The following is an 8320-nucleotide window of genomic DNA, read 5'->3' on the forward strand; positions in this document are numbered from 1 at the left end:
ACATGCAAGCTGCCTGCCAAAGGTGAAGGGGGGCTAACTTACAGTACCTCTCTTTCTCAACCTCTTTCAGCGGGCTTTTTCCAAAATAAGGCAACGTCAAAGGGACAAAAAACAGTCTAAGAGTATCAGTGTCAAGGGTCTGTGTGTATCTACTCTGCTTCCATTCCCCGCGTCCCTCCCTACCCCCAAAATTCCCCACAGAAATCATTCACAGTGGGGAATGGGATAAGGACTATTGGAATTCCCATAAAAGGAATAGAAATGAAATGAGATGTTCAGATGATTTGGTACCAAACAGTTCTGTTGGTTTGGAATTCTTTTTCCTTGTTTTCTTAGTTGCTTTTTGGGTTGGTGGAGGTTTTTTGGGGGAGGGTATTTTTGGGGGGCATTTTTATGGGGCATTTTTAAATGATTGTTTCCTCTTACATTGCCAGCAGAGGGGTAAGTGCTGAAGCCATGAGCAGAGAGGACCATTTCCTGGTACCTGCACCCTGTACTTCTATGATTTGAGGAGTGGGTGTACCCAACTGCATATCTGCTGGCTGCCAGCACCCAGGCACAAGCCTTTCATGCCCTGATAAGAGCATCACTGAAGACTAAGGACTGGGTGGCAGAGGAGGAGATGGCAGGTTTTAGGCACAGAAGAAAACCTATGAAGGCAGAGGTGAAAAGTAATGCAAGGGTCACTAATAGCAGGCAGAAAGTGCTGCTTGCACCATCTGGAGAGAGTGAAGTGGGAGAGAATGAAGTGAAGGTTGCAGTATGGAAAGGCAAGAGCTGCTGTTGCTATCCCAACGTGAACAGCCAGACAAGTGTGAAGGAGCATCGAAGGAGCCAAACACCACTGAAATTTTGACTGAGACTGGAGCCAGAATTGGGCTGGTGTCCTGGATTTTCAGGCAGTGAAGACTCCGTGATTTCAGGAGCAGATAGTTTGATATCTTGGGATGTCTCTGAACTAAGGAATCTGTTGATATTTTGGGGTAACCTGACTTCATGTTAAAAATTACTTTGATTAAAGCCTCCCTGGATTTTTCCTCACATGCTGTACTGTTTGACACCTGACCCCCATTCCTATAGCAAAGGACTGGGATGATTTTTTTTCCTAAACAAAATAAGTGTCTTGCAATATACATTCATGCCCCTCTAAAAATGCCAGTTTGGCTTTAGAATAATTGATTATTTGAACAAACAACCTTTAACAGCTCCCACCATAATATCACATGCTCTTCCTGAGGAGACTTGTCAGCATTTCCCTGGCTCCTTTCTAAATGTCCCAGAAGAAAAACACAAAGTGAAACATTACGAAGGAAGGCTGTGGGGAAACTCCCCTTTTACCCATCTCCAGAACAGTGAATTCCTTGGGATTTTGGCTAATAATGACATAATCTTAACTCCTGCAGAAAAGTGAATTTCTTCTTACAAAAATATGAATGTCTTCAGGTTTTTTGGGGGGAATAGAAATGGGAAAGGGAAATGAGAAGTGCTCAAAAACCTTATCTCTGTATCTCTGCATGTATGATCTGTATCATACAGAGACTCAGAGTCTGCAGATGAGATACTTTATGGGAAGAGTGATATTGGGTAAGGATCTGAAAAGAGAGGGAGTGGGAATGAGGGTGTGACTTGACCCAAGGGCACAGTAATTCTCCACAGGAAACAGCTTTTGAACAAGCCTGATGGAACTCTCCCTCATCCACCAGCACCACACTGACCATGGAAGCAACCAGTCCCTCAGGAAATCATCACAATGAAGCCAATGGAAGTTCCTGGAGTAAAAACAGCAGACACAATTCCTGATTGATCTTGTATTGACTTTCATGGACCTAAGACAAAAGATACTTGGAAATCCTTGTAGCACATTTACCAACAGTTATCCATGAAGCCTTGTAGCATCTTATCATCCCAAGACACATAATATGATTTTTGATTTTTTTATAAAGAAACTGTGTTGCAAATTATAACATTTCTGACATTTCTTTCCTGCCTAAAAATGAATGATTGTATGTTTCCTGTGAATCTGGGATACTTTCACACCTTCCCTCACTTACCTCTACATTCCTAAATGGCTGCACTCTATTTGAGTTTGCTGATTAATACTGTCTATTTTTTTCACTTTGCCTGCACAAAAGCAGTGTAAATGTAACTCCATGCCAAGACATTTAAAGATCCAGGAGCCAATTCAGAAAGAAGCTTGTATATGTCTAAACATGCTAATCATTCCTGGCTCAAAGTCGATGTTTTGCTGTTTTGCTGAATTGAGATGCTAAACATAACCTTCAGAGGAACTTCCTTTAAGATCATATATGCCATTGAACTTCAGACTCTTACTAATTATGAAGACTTAAGAGATGCAAGAGTATGGTACACTACTCTACACTCTTCCTTGTTAAAGGAGATAGAGGGCCATGCACAGTACATGCAAAGACTTTGCAGAAATCAAAGCAAAAGTCACTGGCTCCTACTGAGTGACTTTAAAAGGTATAAATAAAATGTGTCAGTTTGCATGTTTGTTTCCAGATTACAGCCTCAAGTTTTCAGAACCTTTCTTCCTAACTGCTGAAGAAGATTTTCAGATGGGCAAGTTCATAACTCTGTTAATCATTGCTATATGTATTGTGCATGTGAGCTATTTCCTCTGAATTTGTAACAAAGTCTCTGTGAAAGGATATTCATGAATGTCTCTTTCTGAACAGAGAAATCAAATACATGTTTCTCATTTCAGTAATAGCGAAGTTTTCACAATGTAAGCCAGCATGTTGAAGCATTACAAGCTGATGGTCAGCACACGTTGTAACTGTTCTATGTAAAAAATATTTTAAACAAACACTGCCATGATTCCACATCCACAAGGAGAGAAAAAGTATCACTTATTCGTCTCTACATGATGAAACATATATAAGCAAGGAGCAGATTTATAGCCCAGTTGTTCTCATAACCAATCCTGATTATGACGTGTCTCTGCTCGCCCTAACAGAAACATCTGCCTAAGCGCCCGGGCTAAGGATAACCACTGCTATCTATCTGACATTCCAACGGTTTACAACCAGAATGCAGTTACAGCTGCAAGTCTGCCATAAGCAAACAGTTGAATACTCTGCTGGATGTATCGCAGTCACCTAGACTGCTGGGATGCTTCTTCCTATCCTTACTAGCAGGCTAAGAGTGGTGTTCATCCTCAAGAAGCAAGCTTCTGCTACATATCTTGTAAAATCTGATGTGTATGTTTTGATTGTTTGGGTTTTTTACCAACTTGGCCTGAAGTTAACAAGCTAATGAATACTTCTGAACAACCTTCCCCATGCCTTAAACTGACATCTGACAGCAGAATACAAATGCAGAAATACAGAAAAAAGCCCTTGGGAGAGAGAATCCAAATGGAAAAGCTCATCACTTTTGCAAAATGTTGCTGCTTGTTCCCTCTGCATGGCTCACTCCTCTTGGCTGCTTTCGGCACAGATTAGTGACCTTCAACCCTGACAAATATGTTGCCCTCATGCTTTTATGATCTCCTAATCTCTCAGAAGGTGACACATTCTGAGATTAGAGTAAATACACCAGGATCCCAGTGGCAGCATAGTACCGATGCAGCTGTGATGAATGCCAATTAAAACAGTAGCAGCGTGTTACAGCTGTTTACGAGTACTTTTAATTAGCAAGTTTTAAACACTCTGCTATCAGGCTCCTCTTCGAAGTATGCAACCAGAATAGGTTTTGAGTTCATCATTCCCTAGTCCTCTGAGTAGCTTTCTGCTAGAGAACTACTGCATGAAAGACTTCAGCACAAAAGCATTACATGATCTCCTAGTATTTTGCTGAAAAGTTCCTACTAAAGGATAAAGGAACTTCAGGGAATTTGGGCACAGGACACTGACCAGATGAACTGTTAAATACAATTTCCACACAGTGTTCCTCATAACATTTACCTATAAATACACAAGTTACACAACACAAACAGGTATATACAATAAAATTATGCAAATACATACCCGAAGAGAAGTTAAGGTTGCTTTTAAGACCCATTTGCCACATCTTTGGCCAATTTTAGAAGCAGGGTGTCTTCTCTCCTTCTTGCCCACCGGTGAGATAAGATCCCCTGCCCAGGACCTGTTTCCACTGCGCAGGAAGGCATGCCTGAAGCAGGTGGAGACACGCTGACTGCACCGATCCCAGGAAAATAAACACTGCCAGGGATGCTGCCAGGTCCAACCATCGATACCATCGTACTGGGAAAAGGGTCGCTGGCATGCTAAGGCCCATACCATCCCAGGCAATTCCATCCCCCACAGGTGCAGGACTCCACAGGGATCAGGAGTTATCCCCAAGGCTATGTGTGTGCAGCCACCCTCTCCAGGAGAGAGCAGGAAGGATGTGGTCAAATGGCAGCAGTTGGCCCCCAGGCTAAAGAACAGACCTTGGCATTGGCTTACAATAATTCTAATAAACACAGCAATTAGGACCAACTTTAACTAGATTGCTTAAGCAATGCAGATGGTTGGGGCTCCAGCACAGTCTAGGGGCCTAAGCAAATCCTCATGGGCCCCAGCAGACCTGCACTGCTCAGGGGGATATCTATGCTGCCACATTTTCTCTCTGGTTCTTACCTAAATTAAAGTCTCATCCCTTGCCCACCAGTTGAGTGTTCATAATACAAATACCAAGGGATGCAGGAACAGCAGGTCCAGCCTTGGATGCCAGTGCAGAGTAGAATGGCCACCCATGTCTCCAGAACACATGAATTCATACAAACCTTAATAATCTTAAATCAAAGAAAGGGAATGAATGCTCAAAACTGAGTTTCATGCAACGGCCCAGTCCTGCAGGGACCTCCTGCAGGTCCAGGGATGACCAAAGATGATCGACATCAGGCAGGATCACACAGGTGTAGCCTAAAACACCACTGCTTCCCCAGGCATGCAGCCACTTGGCAGTTTGCTGTTACTCGGCTGACTTTCAAGGGCACTTGCTTCAACAACAGCACAATCTCCTCTGTTACTTATACCAAAGAAACAATGGCTTATTGCCTGAGCAGTCATACTGCGACTACGAAATCATGTTTCATATTTCAAAGGTAACTTAGAAATTACAATACAGAGCGCTTGACATCTTAAGAGATCTATACATCATGTTGACACATATAAACAAAAAATGAGACCATACTGCATGATGTCAAGCAGCTTTTTAGCTTGTTTTAAACGAGGCAACCTTTACAATGTAAAGACACACTTTATTTAGGTTTGGATGGGTCATTTTTCTCACTCTGTTTTTGGTGGTTTTTTTTTTCCTGACAGAAGTTCTTTTTTTTCTTCACCAAAAAAAGTTTTATCTCAAGCAGCTCCTAAACACTTGTGCTTAAAACTTTATAATCTCTGTAGAAAAAATATAATCAATTCTGAAGTTTTTGTAGTTTTTGTTAGCTATTAATAGAGCTGTGGAAATTTTCCAGCAGCTACTTTAGTTTCCATGAAGCAAGGGCTCTCAGTAACCCTCATTACCAAGACACTCATGTCAGTGCAGGGAGAGGCAGGTATATTATTTTTGTGATTAAGAACCAGCAGGTTTACTCTCCATTTATTTCAACCATCCTGTTAGTGCAGCTAAGACATCTGCATAACATTTCCTTTCACTGTGGTTCACGTGAGCTAAATAACGCATATGTTAAAATCTGGGCTTTCAGTGGCTTTTAATAGCAAGGAAAAATAAACTGCAGTATTACAGATACACAATCTCTGTCTTGACTTCATTAGCCAGTGTTATTTAAAGAAAATCAGTGGCTTTGCACTAGCAAAACTTATGCAAAAGACTAATGCATTAAGCTCATTTTATCTAGTTAATGGTCTTTTAGTTAAAATACTAGGACTCCATCTCATCGCATGTTAACAGAGTAACCAAGACTTTCATTTTAACATGTCTCAGTCCCTGACCTCTAACAGAGACTCCACACTGCATCCATTCCTCTAACCTTTCTGCCTGCTCTGTTCAGGCTGGGGGCTGGGAATGGCTTTTTGTGCATAGGGTATTGGGTGCATTCAGCACTTGGTGCATACAGTGCTTGCACCCACCACGCATCTCACAATCTTCTTTAGTGGAAGATAGTTATGAAATTTCCCCTCAGCAGGCAGATGGCTGCAGCAATGAAAAAGCCATGCTACTCAATGGGCTTCACAAAGAAGTTCATTTTCATCACTCCTTCTTGTCATCTGATCGAAATTTAGAAGATGCATCCTGCAGAAATATTTGTCCTGGCAGCCTGTCAAACATTGTCCTGACATTTAGCAGACCTCTCCAAATTTCCAATAAATACATCTTAAAAACATTCACTACTCTGACTGTGTTCAGGGATTGAGCCTCACTCCCATTACACCCAGTGCGGTGACTGCGATTCCCTCTACAGACCTTATAGTCCCTGGCCTGACATCTCCTCTCGAACTGAGTGCTCGGAGGATTCTGCATGTTTCACACTGATGAAGAGTAAATAAACATTGTTGGTGTGCACACACCTGGTGCTCAAGCCCACACCTCAGGTCCTCATCCTACTTCCTAGCCAAGGGGTGCAGAGAGGGCAGCAACGGCTGTGCAGGACAGGCAGCGGGAGGTGGTGCCACCTGCCTCCTGCATCCTGTCCCTGCGAGGCCTGGGCTGCCTGTGACATATACAGAGGAATGGGGCAGAGGGGAGGAGATGGGAAAAGGAAAGCAGAGGGAGACGGAGAGGGAGAAGGAGAAAGAAGGAGAAGGAAGAAGGAAGGAGAAGGAACGGGGAGAGGGAGAGAGGGAAAGGGAAAAGCGGAAAATGAAAAAGGAAAAGGAGAAAGGGAAAACAGGAAAGAGAAAAAGGGAAAGGGGAAAAGGAAAGGGAAAGAAGAAAGTGAAAGGGAAAAAGAGAAAGGGAAAAGAAAAGGGAAAAGGAGAGGGAAAGGGAAATGGAGAGAGATATAGAGCAGCCGAAGTGGCCCAGGAAAGGCAGAGTCGTGGAAAGGTAGCCCAGGATGCCGCTGGCGTTGCCCGGGCGGAATGAGGCTCGGCGGCCCTCCCCCGCCAGCCTGCCGGAGCCCACAGCAGGCAGCCGCGCCCGCGGCGGTCACCACGGGGCTGCTGGAGCTGCTCTCCTTTCCCGGGAGAGAGGGACGTGTGAGTGCACTGCCATAACCACACACTTACACACGCGGGGCGGAGGGGGGGGGAGTATGGAAACAAACTCGCAGCCAGGTTACAACTTTTGGGGCAGCTCTGCCGCCGGACCGGCGCCCAGCGCCGCTCCCTCCGTCCCCGCGGCTCCGGTGCTCGGCGTTGTACCGGCGCGGCGCGCTTCGGCAGCGAGCTGGTCTCCTGCAGGTTTCGCTGCTCCATCCCAGACCCCAGCGCCAACCCCCGAAGAAATACCCAAAAGCAAAAAAATGTATTATAAAATAAATAAATAAATTTTTTAAAAGGCAGCATGGGCGCAGAGCCCGGTCTGCGCCGCGTTAATTTCATAGCACCGGCGACATGAGGACCTCATACCTCCGGACAACTGGGTGAGTCATAAATACACGGCGCAGGGCTGAAAGCCGAGACTGTTTACAGCGGCTTTGCAGCGGCCTCCGCCGGGTCAAACCGCCGCCCCTCGGGTAGGGGCCGGGCTGCGCGGAGGAGACCCGCGGCGGCACCTGCGGCCGGCGAGAGTCGAGGGGGGGCGGGCGGTCTCCCCGCCGCCGTCCGCCCGTCCGTCGGTCCGTCCGCCCGCCCGCCCGTGCGCGGCGGAGCGGCGGAGGGGAGGGACGCGGTGTTGGGTTACCCCGGCTCGGCCCCGCCGCCGCCGCTGCCGCCGCCGCCGCGGGGCCAGCGGGTGCCGCGGGACTGCGCCGGCGGCCGCGCAGCTCACGGTATGTCGGGCCGGTGACTTCAGCCGGGAGATATTTGGAGGCTCCGCGGGGTCCGGTGCGGGGGGCCAGCGTGTGTTTGGGTCTGAAAGCGAATCAGCGGAGGGCGCGTCACTGCCAAAGGGCCCTATAAATCCATCTGTAGCGCCGAGTCGCCCTGGCAAAGCCCCCGCGTCCGCGCGTCCGGCTCCGCGCTCCCCTCCGCGCGCGGGAGCGGTACCCCCCGCACCTCGCCCAGCCCCGCGCCCCAACACCGGCCCTGCCGGAGCCCAGGGAGCCTGGCCGGGGCAGCCGAGCGGGCGCTCCCCGGCACCGGCCCGGCGTCCCGCCGCTCTCCCTGCTTGGATCTAAGCTTTCGCCGCGACGGGACCCCCGATTCGGAGGAGGAAGCCTCGCCGCCGCTGCTTCTGCTACCGGCTCTACAAATCCCAGCGCCGGTCTCTGATTCTCCCACCAGAC

Source organism: Strigops habroptila, chromosome Z (assembly GCF_004027225.2).
Source record: "Strigops habroptila isolate Jane chromosome Z, bStrHab1.2.pri, whole genome shotgun sequence".
In the NCBI taxonomy this organism is placed as follows: domain Eukaryota; kingdom Metazoa; phylum Chordata; class Aves; order Psittaciformes; family Psittacidae; genus Strigops; species Strigops habroptila.